Source organism: Castanea sativa, chromosome 4, assembly GCF_040712315.1.
Source record: "Castanea sativa cultivar Marrone di Chiusa Pesio chromosome 4, ASM4071231v1".
NCBI classification, from domain to species: domain Eukaryota; kingdom Viridiplantae; phylum Streptophyta; class Magnoliopsida; order Fagales; family Fagaceae; genus Castanea; species Castanea sativa.
This window is the reverse complement of record NC_134016.1, coordinates 454,284-476,530: the sequence shown is the minus strand read 5'-3', so window position 1 is coordinate 476,530 and position 22,247 is coordinate 454,284. Positions and strand designations below refer to the sequence as shown.

At 35.7% G+C, this 22,247-nt stretch overlaps 1 pseudogene; it reads left to right on the top strand.

Moving 5' to 3' along the window:
* Positions 1 to 15,241: 15,241 nt before the first annotated feature.
* On the top strand, positions 15,242 to 17,675 carry LOC142631801 (uncharacterized; annotated as a pseudogene).
* The last annotated feature ends 4,572 nt before the right edge of the window (positions 17,676 to 22,247 follow it).

Here is a 22,247-nt window from a genome sequence, read left to right as displayed (position 1 = left end):
TAGAAGAAACGACAAAACTCTAAAGACAAAATAAGAGTCACACCCCATCCGATCTACCCAACCAACAAAATATCACCTACTTTTTTGTTTTTGGGAAAAAATATCACCTACTTGATAAATTTTTAATTAGCTTAGTCCTCTCCTCCAATAATATTTACGTTCGCAATATTTATGCCATGTTGACGCATGTTGGCGAGCAATTAAAAATAAAAAAAAAATCTAAAGACAAAATATGCTTGCCTCATTCTATGGGATTCCTAATGGTTTCTCTTTTCTCTCAAATACCATTTCTTTCAAATCTCTTCCATCCTCTTTCTTATGTTGAGATTTGATCACAACTCTCCCTTTACTGAAAGCTTTACTTGTAAAATTTTTGCGATAAGAGCTGTAATTGTGAAGAGTAATGTTTAGAGCATTTGGTAAACCATACAAGTATTGTTGAGTGGTTTCAGCCCAAAATGGAAGAAGAAATTTTTTATAAAAAAAATGTTGTACTCAATGCATAAAGCTCATACTTTTGCGTGATTTGGGATGTTGAGAATTTGCCTCAAATTTCCTATTGTGACTAAGAAAGCTAATTGAGTTTCCTTGTTAAAGAAGAAGAAATTAATTTAATTAATTATTGTTTTTGTTTCGGTGTGTGGAAGAAAATGTTATTTTTTGGAGTAAAATAAAAGTCCATTCTTTATAAAAGAAGTAATTCATTCGTTATATCAAAGGAATAGGAAATTGAGTATTAAAGATGGTGTTGCAAAAAATTTGATGGCTTAGGCCTAAGACTAAGAGTCCTCTATAGAGAGAGGAAAATATCATAAAAAAGAAAATGAGAGAGTACCCAAGAGTGTATAGCCTAAAGAAAAAGAAAGAGAACTCGCAGCAAGTGCAGTGGTGAAGAAAAAGAAAATGTGAGCATAGCGAGAAGAAAACTAATATGTATGAGAGCAAAGAAAACAAAAAGATTTTCTTTAGTACAGCCCTCCATCAGTCTTTGACTCTGTTAGTTGAGGAGACTAAAGATGGAAGTGCTTATTGTCTTTCGTTGTGTTAATTAAACTATTACTTCAGACAAGAAATAAAAGGAAAAGCAAAAATAAAAAACAAATAAGAAAAAGGCATGTTAGAGTGCACTTACTGTAGCAGCAGTAGCCAGCAAATAGGTAGATGCAGTCAATAATGGAGGTCAGGAAGAGGAAGATGAAGAGAAAGAGGGAGAGAGAAAGAGAGATAGATAGAGAAGGTAATAATAGACAGTGAAGAGGAAGAGAAAGAAAAAATGTAATATCGTGTTAACAATAAGAGGAAGAAAAAATGTAATAGCGTGTTAACATAGAAAACAGGTATTTTAGAAACTGTTTTCTGGAAACATGGCAAGGAAGCTTGTACGCTTCATTGTTGTATCCTTGTTGTAATATATCTGTCATATTGGTGTTGTACTGACCATTTTATATTATAATTTTTTCAAAATTGTTCAAGTTGTTGTATCGTATTTGTATTTGTGTCTGTGTCTGTGCTTCCTAGAAAAAACATTCCTTAGTCTTGTGCTATGATTCTCATTAACTTGTAGTTTTAATTTCATATTGATCCACAATTGTTTCCTCTAAATTTAAATTTGTTATCAATTTGATCTTTCTAGTTTATTTTAGGCTAAAATGCAAAACTGACCCTCTAACTTTTTTCAGATTTCATTTCAGTCCTCTAACTTTGCTTTCGTTCATTTCTACCCTCCAAGTTTAAGATTTATTCAATTAAAGCCTTTCCGTTAACTTTTGTTAAAAATTGTTGAAAAAAAAAATCTAGAAAATATTTTTCAATCATTAATAGAATATTTTTTAATTAAAAAAATTGAAGAAAATTTATAAAATTGAAAAATTAACCACAACATATAACAAAAGTTGATAAAAAAGCTTAATTGAATAAACTTGAAAGTTGGATTGAAATGAACAAAAGCAAAGTTAGAGGACTGAAATGAAATTTGAAGAAACTTAGAGGGTCAATTAGAACTTTTTTTTTTTTTGTTCCAGTTTAAGAAATAAAAAATAAAAACATTAAAGCAGCTCATTTTGTTAATTTTCTTTGAGTTTGGCTTCCTTCCAATACTTTTTTAACTGAAATTTCCTTTTATTGTTATGAAAAACTGTCACATCACCCACTAACTAAATAAAATGTGGATATTAAAATCCACTATCACTTAACATTATGTATTTAAAACAAAAGGATACCTTCAGTTAAAAAAGTACTAGAGGTAAGCCAAACTTCTTTTTTTTTTATTCCTTTGTTTGTTTCAATATTAACGTTTTCTGAAAAATTGTTCATTTTCCTAAGAGCATTTTCTAGAAAATTATCTCATTTTTCGATGTTTGGTAACAATCTTGAAAATAAATTTGAGAATGTTTTCTGGTGTTTGGTATACAATTTTTTTTTATTTATATTTCTTGTCTAATTTAAAACATGTGTATCATGCATACCAACTAATGTGATCAATATAAATAAATAAATAAAAAACCAAGAATGAATTTGATTTTCATACTATAATTTTGACAATATATAGATACAATCAAAATTATAGCTGCAAATCTATTCTCCTTTGCAATTTGGAGTTATTGACCGATCAGTGAGGGGGGAAAAAGATCTAATCAAAGAACTGTGTTACAAAGAGGAAGAGAAACATGAAGAAAAGAGAAATAAGAGAGAGAAAGATCTATGGGAAGAGGAGAGACCAGAGTTAGTGACAGTTAGGGTGTGAGGACTGAGGAGAGAAAAAGTAAAGGGAGGAGAGAAAAAGTGAGAGAGCTTACTGTGAGAGAGAGAAGACACCAAAAAATTATGTTTCCAGCAGCTACAGATGAAGATAATATTTATAGGAGATGCAACGCGTGAGGGAGAGATTGTTTTCAAAAAATCTTTTTTGGAAAACAACCTATAAAAAATAAGCCTTAATTGAATTTTATTAGTATTTTCCATTTACTAAAGATAGTTTTCTATTTATCAGTTTTATTTTTTTGGGTGCTACCAAATACTAAAAAATGTGAAAAACTATCTTTACAAAAAGTTTTCCAGTGATACAAACAGAGTACATATATTTTTTTTGGCAAACATAAAAAAAAATTAATTAAGTCCTTGATTTTATTCTTTGTTTCCTAACTTGTAATTATGATTTTTTTTTTAGAATTCTATTTCTTGTTAGCACATATTTGGATTTTTTTTAAAAAAAAGAACCCAATAATTTGGTTCCTCAAAATTTAGATTCTTTATTAATTTTGCATTGTCTGCTTAAATTTAAACAATTCTATGTACTTTATAGTTTGGATTTGTTCTATATGATCCTTTTATCTAAAATGGTTTTTTTTTTTTAAGGATCTACGATGGTTATTCTTAGCAACAAAAATGTGAATACTCGTCACACCCCTAGGTATTTTGTGATTGAAAAATGTAGTAATTCAAATTATAATGAATGCAAATTATTAACTTTTTCCTAAAAAAATAGAAGAGCCTCTGAGCACGCACATGAGCGCCTAGAGGCTAGTATTCTTTAAAAATTTTATCATTATTAATTTAAACGGTTATAATTTCATAAAGGTGCGTATATATACTAACACACACTTAGGTTTTTAAACTGAAAGTGAAACTTTCTTTTTTTAGGAGAACTAAAATCATAATTTGAAGTCATAATTTGAAGTCATAATTTGAGTTTAAAATGCACATGTGTGTAAGTTTGTTTCTAATAGTCATTTGACTCATTTCCCATCCTTTCTCAAATGGCTATTGTGGGGGGTAAAAGCTATCGAATAAACATTTGGGTTTTGGGCCTGATTAGCTAGTACCAGTTTGTTTTTGTCAGGGGGCCTCCAAGCCCACGAGTCAGCTTACACTACCGAGGTCCGAGGAGTTGTCCAAGGAGGAATGTCTCATCGGACAGGCCTCGCGATGACCTTGGGACTTGTTAAGAAGGTTAAAGGCAGAATTCTGGAAAAACTGATGGGTAAGAAGGCGGTCTAATCACCCTCTAGACGCAAGGATGTGAGAGAAATATCTAAGGAAAAGGCTGCTATCTCCGCATTAAAGACCCTGCATCTACCTTCCTGGCCGCATTAATGGGGAAATGACCTCTGAACAGTAGAATTCAGCCTTCCTGATATTGTTTGAAGACTTCAAGAAGGTAGCGGATGGGACAAGTATCTAAGGGGAGGATTTGTATGACAAGTGGAGGAACCAGTAAAGAAGAAGTATATAAGGAGACAAGAAAGAAAAGAGAAGGGGATCTGCATTTTCTACTAAAAAAGAAAAGAGGAACTAAGGATTGTAAACTTGGGCTTAGAAATAGAATATTTATACGAATCGTCCTCGGCTTACATCCGAGGAGATCTATTTTTCATATTTGTTCATCATTTGTACAGATTGTAACGTTCTGGCCTGTTAATCGAACTTCCAATATCCCGAACCTAGATTTCAAATCCATACTCTACAAATTTTACTGTATAAGGCTCATTGGGCCTGAGCCCAACATTCGTTTTTGGGTCCGAGTACAATTGTGCACCTACAATTGGCGCCGTCTATGGGAAGTCTAGCGTTGAAGGAATTAGAACATCATGGCAGGCTTAGGTTTGCATCACGCAGAATCTCAAGGATCGCAGCTCGAAGATCTTTTTGAGTGTCTTGAGCGCCGGAGGGATCGAGAGGGAAGCGTTTATACTGTATATCTTGGCGCGAGTCATACGCACGGTGGAGGCAGCGCCTCCCACGAGGATGATGCCAAGGCCATGCAGAAGGAGATTAACCACCTTAAGAAGAAGCTGCGCCGTGTCAGACGAAGGCGGGCTTCACCTCCATCCGATCCTTCTTTAGAGGAATCTTGGGGAAGCAGTTACAGTTCAAGGTCCTGGACGTCCCCCAGCAAAACCTCCTCTTGTGAAGAGGATGACCTACCAGATCGCAGGCGTAGGAAACTCCCCTCCAGGGGCTTGGGAAACAACGCTATGAGCCGAGTGTTGCACCAACTCTCCAAGTCGCCATTCTCACGCAGGATTAAGAATGGAAGGCTCCTTAGACGGTTCACCCAGCCCACCTTCACCATTTATAACCGTCGGACGGACCCGGTGGAGCACGTGGGCCACTTTAATCAGAGGATGGCGGTGCATTCTCACAATGAAACCTTGATGTGCAAAGTCTTTCCTTCTAGCTTGGGACCTGTTGCTATGAGATGGTTCAATGGGCTAAAGTCGGGATTTGTCGGATCGTTCGGGGAACTTACTAGGGCATTCGTGTCTCGGTTCATTACATGCAGCAGAGTTCCTCAACGGCTAGACTCGCTATTATCTATGGCCATAAGGGAAGGGGAGATGTTGAAAGCATACTCCGACAGATATTGGGAGATGTTCAACGAGATAGATGGAGATTTTGACGAGGTGGCGATTAATACTTTTAAAGTGGCCTTCCTACTGACCATGACTTGAGGAAATCCTTGACCAAAAAGCCCGTACGGAGTGTACGTCGCCTCATGGACCGTATTGACGAATACAAAAGGGTTGAGGAAGATCAACAGCAGGGTAAGGGTAAGGCGAAGGTTATCCCGCAGGATAGAAGGGATTTCAGGTTGGATAGGTATCACAACAATAAGCCAAGAAGAGATTACTCTCGGCAGTTTGGCTCAGCCACTCCTCAAACAGTTAATACTGTATTCCGAGAACCAGTGCACCAACTACTGGAGAAAGTCTGTAAGGAACCCTACTTTAGATGGACTAGTAAGATGGCGAGAGACTTTACGAAGTGGAATCAGAATCTTTTTTGCCAATACCATCAAGATGTGGGTCATACTAATGAGAACTGTCGAACCCTCTAGAACCATCTGGAACAGCTTGTTAGCGAGGGGAAATTGAAGTAGCACCTGTACTAACCTAACGGGTAAGGCAGTCAATCCGGCTCAAATAATCAGAAGAACAATTCATCTCGGCCGCCCTTGGGAACGATTAACGTTATCTTCGCCGCACCTGGCAGGACCGGTTCCTATCCTACCAGGGTGATGGCAGTTTCACACTCCCAGGCCGAGGAGTCAGGCTCAAAGCCGAAGAGGATAAGGAGATGTTTTGGGATTCTCGGAGGAGGATAAGGTTGGGACCATCCAACCCCATGATGACGCCCTGGTGGTCACATTGAGAATAGAGAATTACGACGTTAGGAGGGTGATGATCGACCAGGGCAGTAGGGCAAATATTATGTACCCTGACTTATTTAAGGGGCTGAAGTTGAAATTAGAGGATCTCACTCCTTATGACTCGCCATTAATAAGTTTTGAAGGGAAGGCCGTTATAGCAAAGGGACAAATTTGGTTGCCCGTACAATCTGGCTCGGAAACGGTTGAAGTGGATTTTATTGTGGTCGACGCATATTCCCCATACACGGCCATCCTCGCCAAGCCCTGGCTGCACGCTTTGGGTGCTGTTTCCTCCACCTTGCATGTTAAAGTAAAATTCCCCTTGGGGGAATTCACTGAAGAAATTCTTGGCAGCCAAGCAGTGGCAAGGCAATGTATATCGGCTGCAATATTGCATCAAGCCAAATTAGAGTCCTCGGCCTCGGTTATGAAGGACTTATAGCAATTAACGACACTGGATGCGCCCGATGCGGTGACGGCAGAAGAAGCCATGTGTGAAGACTTTGAGAAGTTTCTGATAGCTGATGATCCCGAAAGGTTCTTTCAAGTTGGCGTACGTTTACCACACCAAGAGAAGATGGAGTTGGTGGAGTTTTTGAAGGACAACATCGATGTCTTTGCCTGGGATCCCTATGAAGCTCTAGGGGTTGACCCAAGCTTCAGTTGTCATCATTTGAACGTCAACCCTACTATTGTCCTTAGAAGGCAGCCACCTCGACGTTCCTCCAAAGAGCACTCTGAGGCTGTTAAAGAAGAAGTGCTCAAGCTCAAGAGGACCGGGGCTATTAAAGAAGTTTCTACCCGGAGTGGTTGGCGCATACAGTTATGGTGAAAAAGAAGAACGAAAAGTGGAGAGTATGTGTGGACTTCACAGATTTAAACAAAGCCTGCCCAAAGGACTTATTCCCGATGCCACACATCGATCAGCTTGTGGATGCCACGGTCGGACATCCTTGGATGAGCTTTTTAGATGCCTTCCAAGGCTATCACCAAATTCCATTGGCCACGGATGATCAGGAGAAAACTGCCTTCATTAATCCAACAGGGAACTATCACTATAAAGTGATGTCGTTCGGATTGAAGAATGCAAGGGCTACTTATCAAAGGATGATGACCAGAATGTTTGAGTCGCAACTTGGAAAGACCATTGAGGTATATGTGGATGATATGGTAGTGAAGAGTGAGACAATACCCACGCACGTGAAAGATCTGGACGACACCTTTCAAATACTTAAAAAGTACAAGCTGTGCCTTAACGCCTCAAAGTGTTCTTTTGGGGTGGGTTCCGGAAAGTTCCTAGGCTACATGGTGACTCATAGAGGAATAGAGGTGAATCTGGCACAGGTCAGAGCCATCCAAGGCTTACAGCTACCTCGGAATCCAAAGGAACTTCAGAAGTTGACCGGAATGATTGCTGCTCTCAGCAGATTTATCTCTTAGTCAGCTGACAGGTGCATGCCTTTTTTCCAACTGTTGAATAAATGGAAAGGATTCCAATGGTCTGAGGAGTGTGCTTTAGCTTTCCAGCAACTTAAGGAATATCTTTCCCAGCCACCCATTATGTCTCGGCCGGAGATTGATGAAATCCTGTTTGCATACCTAGCTGTGGCCGTCCATGTAGTCAGCCTGGTCTTTATAAGGGATGACGGCGGGGTGCAAAGATAGGTCTATTATGTCAGCAAATCCTTGAATGAGGCTGAGGTACGTTACTTGCCCTTGGAGAAGGCACTTATGGCCGTAGTCCATGCCACGCGAAAGCTTACTCACTATTTCCAGTCCCACACCGTCGTGGTTTTGACCCAACTGCCTCTCAAGTCAGTATTACGCAGTGCTGACTACTCCGGAAGAGTAGCGAAGTGGGGAACTATTTTGGGAGCTTTTAATATCAAATACATGCCACGCACCTCGGTGAAGAGCCAGGTACTCGCAGATTTAGTGGCGGAGTTTAGTGAACCATTGTCGGAAGAAACTGCGAAGGAATCACACATGGATGAAAAATCAGTTGGCATGATCATAGATAAAGGACCTCTGATTTGGAAAGTGTTCGTTGATGGGGCAGCCAACCAGAGGGGGTCTGGTGTCGAACTTGTTTTGATATCCCCTGAGAGAATTGTCTTCGAAAAATCATTGAGATTAGCGTTCTCGGCAACTAATAATGAGGCCGAGTACGAAGCGGTCTTGGTCGGTATGAACATGGTACGTAGAATGGGGGGAAAGGAAGTTCATATGTTCTCGGATTCTCAGTTAGTGGTTGGCCAAGTGATGGGGACCATGGAGGCTAGGGATCCAAGAATGCAAGAGTACTTGACCCAGGTCAAACGTTTACAATCTGAATTTGATTCTTTTATCCTTGCTTACATTTCTAAAAGTGGAAACACACATGCAGATTCGTTGGCCACTTTGGCGACGTCCTCGGCTCAGTGTCTGCCTATGATTATCCTCCTCGAAGACTTGCTAGAACTGACTCTGACCACTGCAAGAGCCGTTCATATCCATCTGATAAGGCCCGGGCCTAGTTGGATTGACCCTGTGGTATATTTTCTAAAAAGCGACGTTCTTCCCGATGACAAGTCTGAAGTAGATAAGATTCGTCGAAAGGCGCCTCGTTTCTGGCTTTCCGAGGATCAGAAATTGTATAAACGCTCTTTCTCCGGACCATACTTGTTATGTGTGCACCCCGAGTCAATGAAGGTACTTTTGGAAGAATTGCATGAGGGAATTTGCGGAAGCCATACTGGGGGAAGGTCCTTAGCCCATAGGGCTCTGACTCAGGGATATTGGTGGCCCAATATGCAGAGGGAAGCTCAAGACTATGTGAGAAAGTGTGACCAATGCCAAAGGTTCGCTCCCAACATTCATCAACCTGGGGGAGTCCTTAATCCTTTGACCAGTACTTGGCCTTTCGCTCAATGGGGATTGGATATAGTAGGGCCTTTTTCGAGGGCTGTGGGAAACAAAAGATGGCTACTCGTAGGAACCGATTACTTCACTAAATAGGTTGAACCTGAGCCCTTAGCAAATATTAGGGATATCGACTCCAAGAAGTTTATATGGAAGAATATTATCACTAGATTTGGGGTACCTCGCACACTTATTTCAGATAATGGCGTTCAATTTGATAGTAGAGTTTTTAGGAAGTATTGTAGTGACATGGGCATCACAAACAGATACTCTACCCTAGCTTATCCTCAGGGAAATGGGCAGGCCGAAGCCGTTGACAAGGTCATAGTCAATGGACTTAAGAGGAGGTTGGATGACGCGAAAGGCAGATGGGTAGAGGAGCTACCACATGTTTTATGGATGTATCGGACTACACCGCGCAGATTTAGAATTTGGTCGATTGAGATTAGGTTGAAATGTGGAAATCTCATTCTCATTCTCATTGTAAAAATGTGATTTACAACTAAGTTTTATGTTGGCTTTAATTCCATATCAAATTTGATTGTTATTTTGTTCAATCATTTCCCTGTATTTTTGTGGGATTTAATATAAGGGTTGTGTGTGAGAGTTTGGTGAAGAATTTACGACTAGCTCGTGACTACTGACCTGCGAAACAGGCCATGTAAGAAGCACATGCTGGAATTTGAAGAGTCTATGACAAGCTGTATTTCATGAGTCACTTCGCGACTCAGGCCAAGTCGTGAGTGACTTGTGAAACTCTCTGCATGATTATTTTTTAGTGTGCCTTTTCTCATTTCTTTACCAATACTATATAAACCCTCATTACCCACAAAATGTAAAAAGAACAATGAGTATTCACAAGAAACGTTTAAGAGAGAAAACCCTAGCCAAACACTTAAGAGTTAGAATTTGTTTACCCATAATTCTCTACATCGTTTCTTTAGAGTTTCCATTTACTCCTTCCTTTCCATCTACATATTTTTGAGAGGTTCTTAGTCCAAACACTTACCTCACCCATTCTGAGTGTTGAGAGAAGTTTTGATGCCTATAGGAAGCATTGAAAGAAGCCACTGAGTGGCGGATGCAACCAGGCAGAATTACGGGATCCGGATAACTAGGGAAGACAAGACTCCGAGAAGTCCATTGGGAGTTGGAGCTTGGAGGGCTCAAGTACATTGGGTAGATTAGGCTTGGAGGGTCTTTTTGATATTTGTGTACTCCAATTTATTCACTAGTGGATCGATTTCGGCTTGGAGGGCCGCGAGAGGTTTTTTGCCGAATACTTTGGTTTCCTCTTCGATAACACATCTCAATGTTATCTTATCTTTACATCTCTCTTCCCTACTCTTTAAGCTTTACATTTATCACTTATTGTACTTTCTTAAGCCAAGCTTTACATTTATCACTTATTGTACTTGCTTATGGCTTAAAGTAGTGTTCCGGTTTATTACGCTTCATTTACCATTGTTACATAAATTGGGAAGACATTTTCAAAAAAAAAAAGAGGATAATTACAGATTATTCAACTGTGGTTTAGTTCGAATTTAACTTATCTACTCATGGTTTCATTTTTGGCATTTTACCCACCTGAGGTTACTTCTGTTTAGTCTTTGTTACCCACCTCTGTTAAAAAATAGGGGTAAATAAGTCTTTTTACACCCATTTTATGTCTCTCTCCTCCCAAAACAAGAAAAACAAAAAAAGAAAAAGAAAAATAAGATTAAAATATGGTATTGATTTCTCACAATTCACAAACACAAAGAACATACACAAACATGAAAAACATACACCCTGAAAACTAATACAAATAAAATCAAGCAATACCATCAAAGTACACAGATTTATCAAAATATAACCCCAAAACGCAAGTCAAAATACAAATATCAACACACCCACACACATTCAAACCCATGGATCCATCAGTAACCATGCCTCAAATCCCATTTTTCAAATCCCAACAACCAAAATAACCCAATCCCTAAATCAAATAAACTGAGCAAAGCAACTGTGATGTCCATCTCCTCTGCCCTCATCACTCAAATCCACAATGACCCAGATTCCAGTTCCTGATAATACTTGAAATCCTCGAGGAGTTTAAGCTTTTCAAGCTCTTCATTGGTTAGAAACCGACCTGTTTGAAATGGGACTTCGAGAAAAGAAGAGCTTGTTGTTGCTATTGTTGAAGGAGTGGAGTGGGAGGAAGAAGAAGAGGGTTTGAAAGCACAGCGGTTGTGTTTGTGAGCAATAGTAAGAAGTGGGTATTTGGGGAAAAGAGGTAAGGAAGTGAAAGGAAGAGTTTGGTGGGGTTTGAAGTGGGAAAAGTACTGGTGTTGTGGTTGTGGATCTAAGGAGAAAGAGAGTGAAACTGTTGCAGCCATAGAATAGAGGTGAGAGAAACACTGGAAAAGACCTCTGTTAGCAGTTTCCTAACCCTCTCACGATAACTAGATTTTTGGTTGATGGGATTGGAATCTTGATGATTGTTCTTCAAAGCCTTAGGATTAAGAATACCAAACTTGATTATCAGCCTCTTTCTGTTTGGAACGCCAGAATCCTTTCCAAAGCCACCATCTTTATTCTCTTTGATGATCGAGACCTTGGAATCTTGATGATCAAGAAAAGCCATACACACATCTGTTTTTGGCTTGGGAAGCCGAAACTTGAAACCTGTGTCTTTGTCATTGTCACAAGAAAACACGTAGTGAGATTGTTGATAACGGTAGCAAGAGTCTTCGGCTTGATCTCTCCCAAGAACACAACCTTTGATTCTCCAAATAGAAGTAGTACATTTTAGCAATTATGACTAACCACAACTAAAAATAAATGTTTTGTGAAAATGTTGTGACACTTGTTGGGTGAATGTGTAAAAGCTACAGTACTTTTGGTTTGTTCAATATGTACTGTTCATCGTTTTTTTTTTTCATCGATTTGTGCTCTTTTTTTTTTTCTATATATAAAAAGAGTGAATAGGCTCATGAATAGTATTATGAACAGTATTTTTGGTTTAGTGACTTGCCTTTTTCCCTTCTTTTTTTTCCTTCAAGTTCACCAACTTGGTTTGAGCTTTTTTTTTTTTTTTTTTTTTTTTTCTTTTAAAGGATGTTTATATGTTTACTTTCTACTTATAATATAAGCTTACATTGTATACACACAAAAAGTAGCAAATATTATATACATTTGTAAAAAAAAATTTTATACAAATTTTGCAAATGTGTACAATATTTACGAATTTTTATGTGTTTACAATATAAATTTATATTGTAAGTGTAATGTATATTTCTATATATATATTGATGATGCCGAAAAAATCAACAGTAAGCTGCAAGCACTCCCAAATCGAAACAACACCTACAAAACAAAAAGAGAAGACCTAACAGAGAGCACCGGTGTGGTGCCGGCCAAAAACCCTCTGAAGGTCAAGTTAGAGTTTTTCACAACTCTAAAGTGCCAGAGTTGAGTTAATAATGCGTACCTTGATTTATGAGGGTTTTAAGGTATTTATAGTAGTGTAGGGTTTTAACTTCCGTGCTTTGTTCATGAAGGTCTTTCCTTATAGAATTAGAACTCTTTCCTTTTACACACCTCCCAAAATTCTTTTCCTTGTATGAGTCTCTTGATCAAGGCTTAAACGTGTGACGCAAGGATTCTTCTCCTGCACGTTTTCGCGGAAACCAAGCAAAGTCATACCAGACTTAGTCGTAAAGTGAAAACCCTATTCTAGAATTAATGGAAACAATGACTAATGTGCTATATCTATCCGTCCTCTATGGATCCGAGCTCCCTGGCTGTTGACCATCAATCCGTCATCCCCGTGTCGTCACATCCATCACGTAGACCCGTCGTTCTCATTTTATTCCTCTTCATATATATATATATATATATATATATATATATATATATATATATATATATATATATATATTATATAAAAAGAGTGAATGAGAAAAGTTATAGTAATTTCACTATAGTAGTTTTGGTTTGTTTAACTTTTATTATTTTGCTGGCCTTTTTTTTTTTTTTTGTGAATGCATAAAGTTGTAGTATATTTTCTATATTATTTTTGGTTTGTCTACAATAATTTTCACAATACTTTCATAACAAATCAAATATAGTTATTGGTTCTAATTTAAACTTACCAATGAAATTATTTTTTTGCCCACCAATAACAACTTGCAGTCAATTCTTTACAAGTTAAAGGTATTATAAAAATGTTGCGTCATTTTGTTGTATTTTTAGAAATTTTTTGTTGGTTTAATCAACTTTGTTAAGCCAAAATTCACTATTCCACATACAATTTTCTTGAGTTGACTTTTTGTATATTTTTTTTTCTTTACACACTATTTTAAGTAAAAATACATAGTTTTGCACACAAAAACAAAAACAGAAACTTAGTAAATTTTTTTTTCATCCTTTATGTTTGGGGTAGTTTACAATTCTTCCTTAAACTTTAAAATTAAGCAATTTTTCCCTTAAAATTTTGGAAAAGAGCAAATATTTCATCTTGTTATTCTCTCAATTAAACCCTAATGAAAATTTATGATTCTTAAATTATTTTATTGTGTAATGTCTAAATTACTCCTGCTAAATTTTAACATCCTAAATTTTTTTTTTACGTATTTTGAGTTTTAAATGATAAAAATTCTTAGAAAGTTAGAATGATGATATTCGATAACACATGCCATTTGTTATCTTTTTTCTTTTTTTTTTTTTAAATAAAAATTTCTTAGCAAAACTCAGTTGTTTATTGTTGGAAGATGATGATATTCATTATTATTCTTAGAAATTTTTAGAGAATAGATATATTGTCTTTAGCAAGTAGGTACTAAAAAACTATTATAGTTAAATAAATATTTATATGTTAAATAGCTACCCTAACTTTGTGGTTGATCAAAATTCTTAAACGAATAAGATTAATTTTTTACGACATAATTATAAAATTCTTAAAATTAATGTCTTTTTTTATTAATATAAATCTCTATATACTTTAAAAATCAAATGATTCATATATTTGTTTTGTAATACAAATAAAATCTAGAATTGACCTTAATTACTCTAGTACTTTTTTTCCATGGCAAGCCCGTTCTGCCCTAACTAGTTATATTATAAAGTATAAACATGAAAATATTGGTGAGCCCACTCACCGTTAAACACCACTTGCAAAAAGAAAAAAGGAAGGAGTGAAAAAGATAAAATGACTTAATGTAAGAGCATGTTTTATATTTAATTAAAAGATAAAATGACTTAATGTGCGGTGGTAAGTTTTATATTTAATTAAAAGATGTTTTTAATGTAAGAGTATAAATTGTAATGAATATAATAAATAAATATATATAGTAGATTTTTAATATAATTAAAATTGATTAAAACAAAATAAAACAAATTTTATTATTAAATAAAATTAAAATCTCTATATGGTAGTTACCACTAAAAATTGTGACTAAATTACACTTTTGATGCTTATAGTTTGAAATTATTTTTATTTTAGTCTTTTAAGTTTTAGGTTTTTCATTTTAGTCCACCAATAAGTTTGACTTTTGTTTTCAAATGGTCATTGTGATCCAGTAAGTTCAATTATGATATGAATGATAAGGTGGTTAGAGGGGGCCATCAAATCTTATCAGAAAAGTCAAAGATCAAAGCTCATCTCATCTCCGATGGGCTGATTTGCGGTGGTAAGCTATCTCATCTATGACGACAAGCGAGCCGTTGATAGCTGTTTGTTTCCCGAGAAATTATGGAAATTACACTTATAACAACTTGGATGGTCCAGATTGATTATATTTTTAGCAGTTAATATGGCTTTTAAAAAAAATTATAAATTGAGTAATGATTCTGTTAGAATTATGGTTAAATTATCACAATTTTCTAACCGCTTAAACTTTTGAGACTATCTTTAATTTATCATGGTATTAGATCAGATGGTCCTTCCTCTGAGTGACAGTGAACGTTGAGCCCATATTTCATGCATTAACCATAGATAAAATAATCTGTGTTCTTATCCATACTCTAATCATCTAAAAACTTTCCATATGCATTGCGTGTGATTAGCAAGTGGATTACAGAATTTAATTCTATGGTTGCTAGTTCAAGTGCAGTGGCCTTTATTTCATTTGTTAATTCTTGCTCGTTTTCTCTACTTTACTTATTACTTCTTGTATCCTGGTTAATTTTAATAACTAATTCTTTAAACCTTGGAATTGTATTTCTATGAAGGCATGGCATCCTATGATAAGCCTGAAGTTGTTGAAAGGGATGTTAAGGACAAGGAGCACGAGGAGGATGACAAACCCATAGTTGTTGAAAGGGATGTTAAGGACAAGGAGCACAAGGAGGATGACAAACCCGAAGTTGCTGAAAGGGATGTTAAGGACAAGGGGCACAAGGAGGATGATAAAGAGGAAGGGAAAGGTGGTTTTCTTGAAAAGGTGAAGGATTTCATTCATGACATTGGCGAGAAGATTGAAGGAGCTATTGGATTTGGGAAGCCAACTGCAGATGTGACAGGGCTTCACGTCAATTCTATCAATCTTGAAAAAGCGGAGTTTGTCATTGAAATTCTCATAAAGAACCCAAATCCGGTTCCTATCCCTCTGATTGACATAAACTACTTGATTGAGAGTGATGGAAGGAAACTTATTTCAGGGTTGATCCCAGATGCTGGAACGCTCAAACCACATGGTGAGGAGACTGTCAAAATACCAGTTACTCTGATTTTTGATGACATAAAAAACACATATGCTGATATTAAGCCTGGAAGCATCATTCCATATAGGATCAAGGTTGATCTCCTTGTGGATGTGCCTGTTTTTGGAAGAATAACTCTACCACTTGAGAAAACTGGAGAGATCCCCATACCTTAAAAGCCTGATATTGATATTGAGAAAATAAAGTTTGACAGATTCTCCTTTGAAGAAACTGTTGCAGTACTTCACTTGAAACTGGAAAATAAGAATGATTTTGACTTGGGGCTTAATGACCTAGTCTATGAGGTTTGGCTGTGTGATGAGAGCATTGGATCTGTAGACCTCCAAAAATCGGCAAATCTTGTGAAAAATGGAATCACTTATATTGATATTCCCATCACCTTCAGGCCTAAGGACTTTGGCTCTGCACTTTGGGACATGATTAGAGGAAAAGGCACTGGTTACAGCATGAAAGGAAATATTAATGTGAATACACCCTTTGGAGCAATGAAGCTGCCCATCACCAAGGAGGGTGGTACTACCCGTATCAAGAAGAACAAAGAAGATGGTGGTGATGACGACGACGACGACGATGAGGTAAGTTAGGCCTGTAGCTCTCTACTAAGAGGCATATAGATACATCTATTGATGTCTTATGCAATTTTTATTTTATTTTATTAGTATGAAAGGGTATATATGTTTTTACATGCATCATCTAAACAGTTCCCTCTTCTCTTTCGATGCCTTCTTCTGACAATATAGGCCTCTTCTTTCCATGTATTAGTTAAGAAAATGGTTGATTTACTTGGTGTCCATGGTTACAAGTGTGCAATGACCTAAGTTAATACCATCCAACAGTAGCATGCCAACTAGATTGATAAGCCATTTTAATGTTCTTATGCCAACTAGATTGATAAGTCATTTTAACGTTCTTTTGCTTGCACAAGAATTAAGTTGTGGTTTTGTGGGACTGCGATTAATTTTGTGGTGAGGATGTGAGACACCAGAAGAAAATTAAGCATTAGATGCGAAGGTATTCACAATGCTGTCCTATAAACGTTGTGTCTTTTGTGCATGTCAGAAGAAAAATAAGCGGTGCCTTGTTACCATCATTTTAATGGAACAGATGAAGGAATATTTGGATGCATATGTATACAAGTGTGTGCATTGACAATTTCCTAGTGACAAATACATGACAAACCCATAAATCTATATTGTCATATAATAGTTTAATAGCTTCAAAAAGATGTGCATCAAGGATGTAGTTATGATGACAATAGCAACTCTACCTCAGAATGCCATTCACCTGGCGCATCTGTCTCAAATTCACCCATATGAATTGGATTCATAACATCCCTGCCTAATTTTCACAACCTTCAAGATTAACATTTGGTGCATGCACCCCATTAGATTAGAGTTTACACTTATTTGGTTGCACCTAGGGAGAGGTAAGGAAAGGATAGTGAAAAAGAAAACAAAATATTTTCCCTTAGATTATTGTTAATTAATGTTCATAACAGACCAACCTGTGACTTAGATATATTATGAAAATACCAATATGTTGCATTTTCTTGTGCCTGCAAAGCTGCGACGCTCATAAGGTTTTTACTTCTTGTGTGCAGGAATAGAGGCGACATTGGCAGGAGTGGTCATATTAGTAGCTGTGGTCTGTTTATCAGTAGTGGTCTATTAGAATAATAGATAAATAGGCACTTGAACTTGTGGTTTTTACATATAGCAGTGATGTACATCTCTTGCAAGGTGAAGTTTAGTAGTTTTATATATGTGTGTTTATGAATGTATTATTCTGATGGATATGAGGTCTGGCGCTCTTTAGTTTGCATGCCCACTCTATTGTTGAGATGTTTGAGCAGGAGATGAAATTGTTGTCTTTCACTTGTGATATTGTTGATATTAATGAATTGACTTACCATAAGATGATACTAGAGTGCTTCATTTCTTTTCAAACATTTGCTTTTCTTTTCTTAATCTTTATATGCAGAAATATTGATACAATTGTGGGTCACAGTCCTGTGTATGAGAGGGATGAGGCCACGGTGAATTAAATTTATGTGATAGGCCAAGAGCCTTATATCTCGACTAATAGCTCCGTTTCTAACAGAGACGTCTAAATTTCAAATCCCCTCATTCTCAACTATGGAATTATACTATATATATATATATATATATATATATATATATATATATATATATGACAGGTGAACTTCTCTGAGTGATTGAGTATTTTTCAACCATCAATTTTCGTGTTACTAATCATCCAGTACTTTATTGCTTGTTACCCCATTGTTATTAGAGAAAACTGATGGTTGAAGAAAGGCCTATAATTCTTAGTTTGAGAGCGTGTCATGTTGGGAGTGTTTTGGTGATAGTAGTCAAAGTGGCTCGGCAAACTTGTTCATATTTGTTTTAGAAAAGTAGTATTCTTTATCCAGGCTATTAGTTCAGGCTTGAGCTAAGAATTATCAATGAAAGAAACCTTGGGCCATGGGTATTCCTCAAATGGATTCCCTATACTGGACCTCCATGATATAATTCTTTCTAGTGAAAGATCATTACTTTTTCTCTTTTGATTATTGATTTAATTCTCATGTGGATCACTGGTTTCTTATTCTTTTCTAGGTAAAGACTGGTAGAACTTGATTGATATATATATATATATATATATATATATATATATATTGAGTAATTAAGCGCTTACAAAATAGCTCTTAGAACTGGTGGGGTTACTCAATGCCATTATCAATACTAAGAGCATTCACAACAAGAGAGATATAATTGCTATAATGCCATTATAGCAACTAAAACACCAAAATGTAGCTAGTTTTTCCAAGCAACACATGGCTCCCTTGTTCGTTCTTTGCTGTAGCTGTGCTCCATTCCAGTACTTGAAACAATCTGCTGTGCGTTCCTGCTTCTTTCAGTACTGGTTAAGGCATGGAGGCATAGAATAAGCCCTTATTCTAGATATGATGGAACTTGATATGTTCTATAGATAATGATGGTTTTATTGCCCCTTATTTCTAAGGAGCCGGGAAAGGGTGGCCCGTGGGAGATACTACTTAAAAGTCTCTTTTTACAGCCACACAAAAATAAAAATACAAAAAGAAAAAAGAGTGCTGCTCTTTGTTGAAAACTGGGCTACAGCCTGCAGGCTACTGTAGATTGTAGAGTATTGAGTCATCAAGTACCTTGTTTGTTTCTTTATTTTATTTTATTTTATTTTAGAGCGACAGAGCTATTTCAGATTTTACTTATGGATGGCCATGGGAGTAATGGGAGGGTTGGGGATTAGATCATGGGTGTTCTGTCTCAACCTCAACTTTGGGGCGGAAAAAACTCATGCCATGGGTCTAGTTTGGAGCAAGTTGGAGGAGATAATTTACTAATCTTAATAAAATAGATTTAACATTAATGAGATAAAGATAAAAGAGAAAGAGAAAGAATTACTATGAGAGCATTAAGAGATAAGTAGAGACAAGTGTTTGAAAGATAGTAATTCAATGATATATGTGTATATATATATTATAACTAGGTTATGTTTAAAAAATATATATTATATATTATAACTTAGATGTGTATAAAAAAAAAGTATTATATGTATAAATTGAATAAATAAATATTAGAAAAAATATGTATACATACATTCAGGGTGAGACAGTGTAGGACATGATAAGTGAGCAAAACCTGTCCTTGCCCCATCACCTCTTTGGGGTGAGGAAAAATATGGTATCTTAAATAACATAGTAAATGAATGTTTAAATTATTTTTAATTTTTTAGTTATTGGTGACATGTTAATTTGTGTAATTCATGTAGTAAAATGTGTAGTATCATTGGTATCACTTTTTATTTTTTGAGCCAAAATATATTTTTGAAAAAAAAACCCCTTGGGGTTTGGGGCAATTACAAAAACATCCCCTAGGGTTTCAATTCTTCCTTCAAACCCCTTGAGGTTCTCACATATGCCAAATTGACCTTTGTGACTAATTTTCGTTAGCTCTTATGAATAGAAAAACCACATGACCATCGCGTGATCACATTGATAAGACTTACCAACTTATTCACATCACTAGTCATGTGATTTTTCCTCCCATAAAAGCTAATGAAAGTTAGCCACATGGGTCAATTTGGCGAATATGAAAATCTTATAGTTATGAGGAATAATTAAAACCCTTAAGGGTGTTGCAACTACCTAAAACTCAAGTAGTATTTTTCCATTTAAGCCTTTTTTTAGATGATAAATTGTAGCTTATTGGTTGTGGCTAGTTAAATTGGTTGAACAAATGCAGCTTCTTTCTCTTCTATATTGTATTCAATAAAATTTAGGGATTAATATATAATAAATTCTAAAGTTTTGTATAATTTTCTTAGTTGTAAAGTAAATTTCAAAATTTAACATGGCATCTTGAGTAAGATCCTTTTGATTAAAAATAATAGAAATCTAGCCAAGAGTCTTGTAACTCAATTAACACCTAACAGAGATATCAAGAATTCAAATCTCTCTCAACTCAAATATTAATGTATCAAAAAAATAATAATAAGAATTTGTGCACTTGCCTTTAGAGTTTAAAGTCTTATTTAAGCACCCAAAAAAAAAAAACTCTATATATATCATAGTATTCTGACAAAAAATCTTACATATCAACTTATTTACGTTCTAACTGTAATAGATAAACATTTTTTTTAATGAAGAGGCTGAGATTTTACTAGTTGTTTCTTGCAAATATTATGTTTCGGTGTTTACATGAATGATATTTCAATATATACATTAGGTCTAATGTAGAATTTACTTGATTTTGATTTTGATTTTTGTTACTTGTAATTGTCAGACTATTGATGAAGTTGCAATAAAGTATTGTGATTACAATCAGATTTAGAATTTGGTTGATTGAGATTAGGCTGGAGTATGGAAATCTCATTCTCTCCAAAGAGATTCAACAAAACTTTTCTTTTAGATTTGTCTTCTCTAATATGTAACAACAGTCCAACCATTTGTTTATATGACTTGGACCAACTCTATAAAAGTATTTGAGCCCAAAGTTCTCTCGGAAAATAACTTTCTTTGATTTTTTTTTTTTTTGATAATCAACTTTCTTTGATTTGAAATCTTTTGAGTGTTTGAATATTATATTATAAAGTATAAATATGAAAATATTGGTGGTTCCACTCACTGTTAAACAACACTCACAAAAAGAAAAAGAAAAAAAGAAAAAAAAGAGTGAAAAAGATAAAATGAAAGAGAAATTTTTTTTTTCCATTAAAAAAAAAGAGAAAAAGAGAAAAAAAAATTCCTTTTATTTATTTATTTATTTCATTTGGTTTGCAAGTGATCATACGTGGGGCTTTATATACAATCAAACTCTCTCTTTTTTAGTTACACGTAAGTTAGTTTTATTAACATTTCCTGCTAATAAGTTTTATATTTAATTAAAAGCATGTTTTAATGTAAGAGTATAAATTGTAATGAATATAATAAATATATAATAGATTTTTTATATAATTAAAATTTATTAAAACAAAATAAAACAAATTTTATTATTAAATAAAATTAAAGTCTCTATATTGTAGTTGTGGGGCCAGAGGACCGAAGAAGGGTTTGATGAATTGATGAGAAGAGACAAGGGACTTCTGGGAAGTCTGGACGAGGAGGGTGAGGTGTAGAGAGAGAATCATAAAAGGTAGGGGAAGTCTCCAGTGAGAGTTATCCTACTACCTCCGCATTAAATGATTGACAACAGTTTTATCAACTACATTAATGATAAAGCATGAGTGGTACACTCTTGCCTTCAGCTAAGGCTTATAAGGCATGAGTGGGGCACATCTTTCTTCGATGTGGGAGTAAGTCTCAAAAATTGCTTATGTCGCTTGAAGGAACAAAACTGTGCGGGTCCTTCGGCCCCAGAGCGGACAAACTGCTTGCGAGCTTGGAACAAAATCCTCCCCCACAAGTACTATTCAAAAGAGAAATTAGTTTTTAATATTTCACTACATGAATAAAATTCAATACTTTTTTGAGAAACCAGAACCTGGTGAGCATGTTTAGCCAGGAAATGAATAATACTTATAATTAAAGATAAAAACAAAAGGACATAGGAAAAAAGAATAAATTAAATTAAATTAAGATGACGTAAGCAACAAATATGCAGAAGGCAAACAAAGCCAATTCTACACAATCATTTCATCATGAAATGAATGGTACCCAGTAAGATTGGTTTGAGATCCAAATAATTCATTACAGGCCTAGTGCTAGGCCCAGCTATTGGTAGGGTTTGATCACTTGCCTTGCCTCATAAACCTGTTTACATAATACAAACATCATCATCTTACCACTCTTAGGCCATTGCATGAGTTACAAGCTAAACCAACTAAGATTGGCTATCGTGAGATTGATAACAGTAACACCTCCAAAATAACAAATCCACAATGGCAGTTAACTGACTTAGTATTTTAGTACTATCAATGCATTAAATCAAGTCTTTGACCTATATTATAAGGG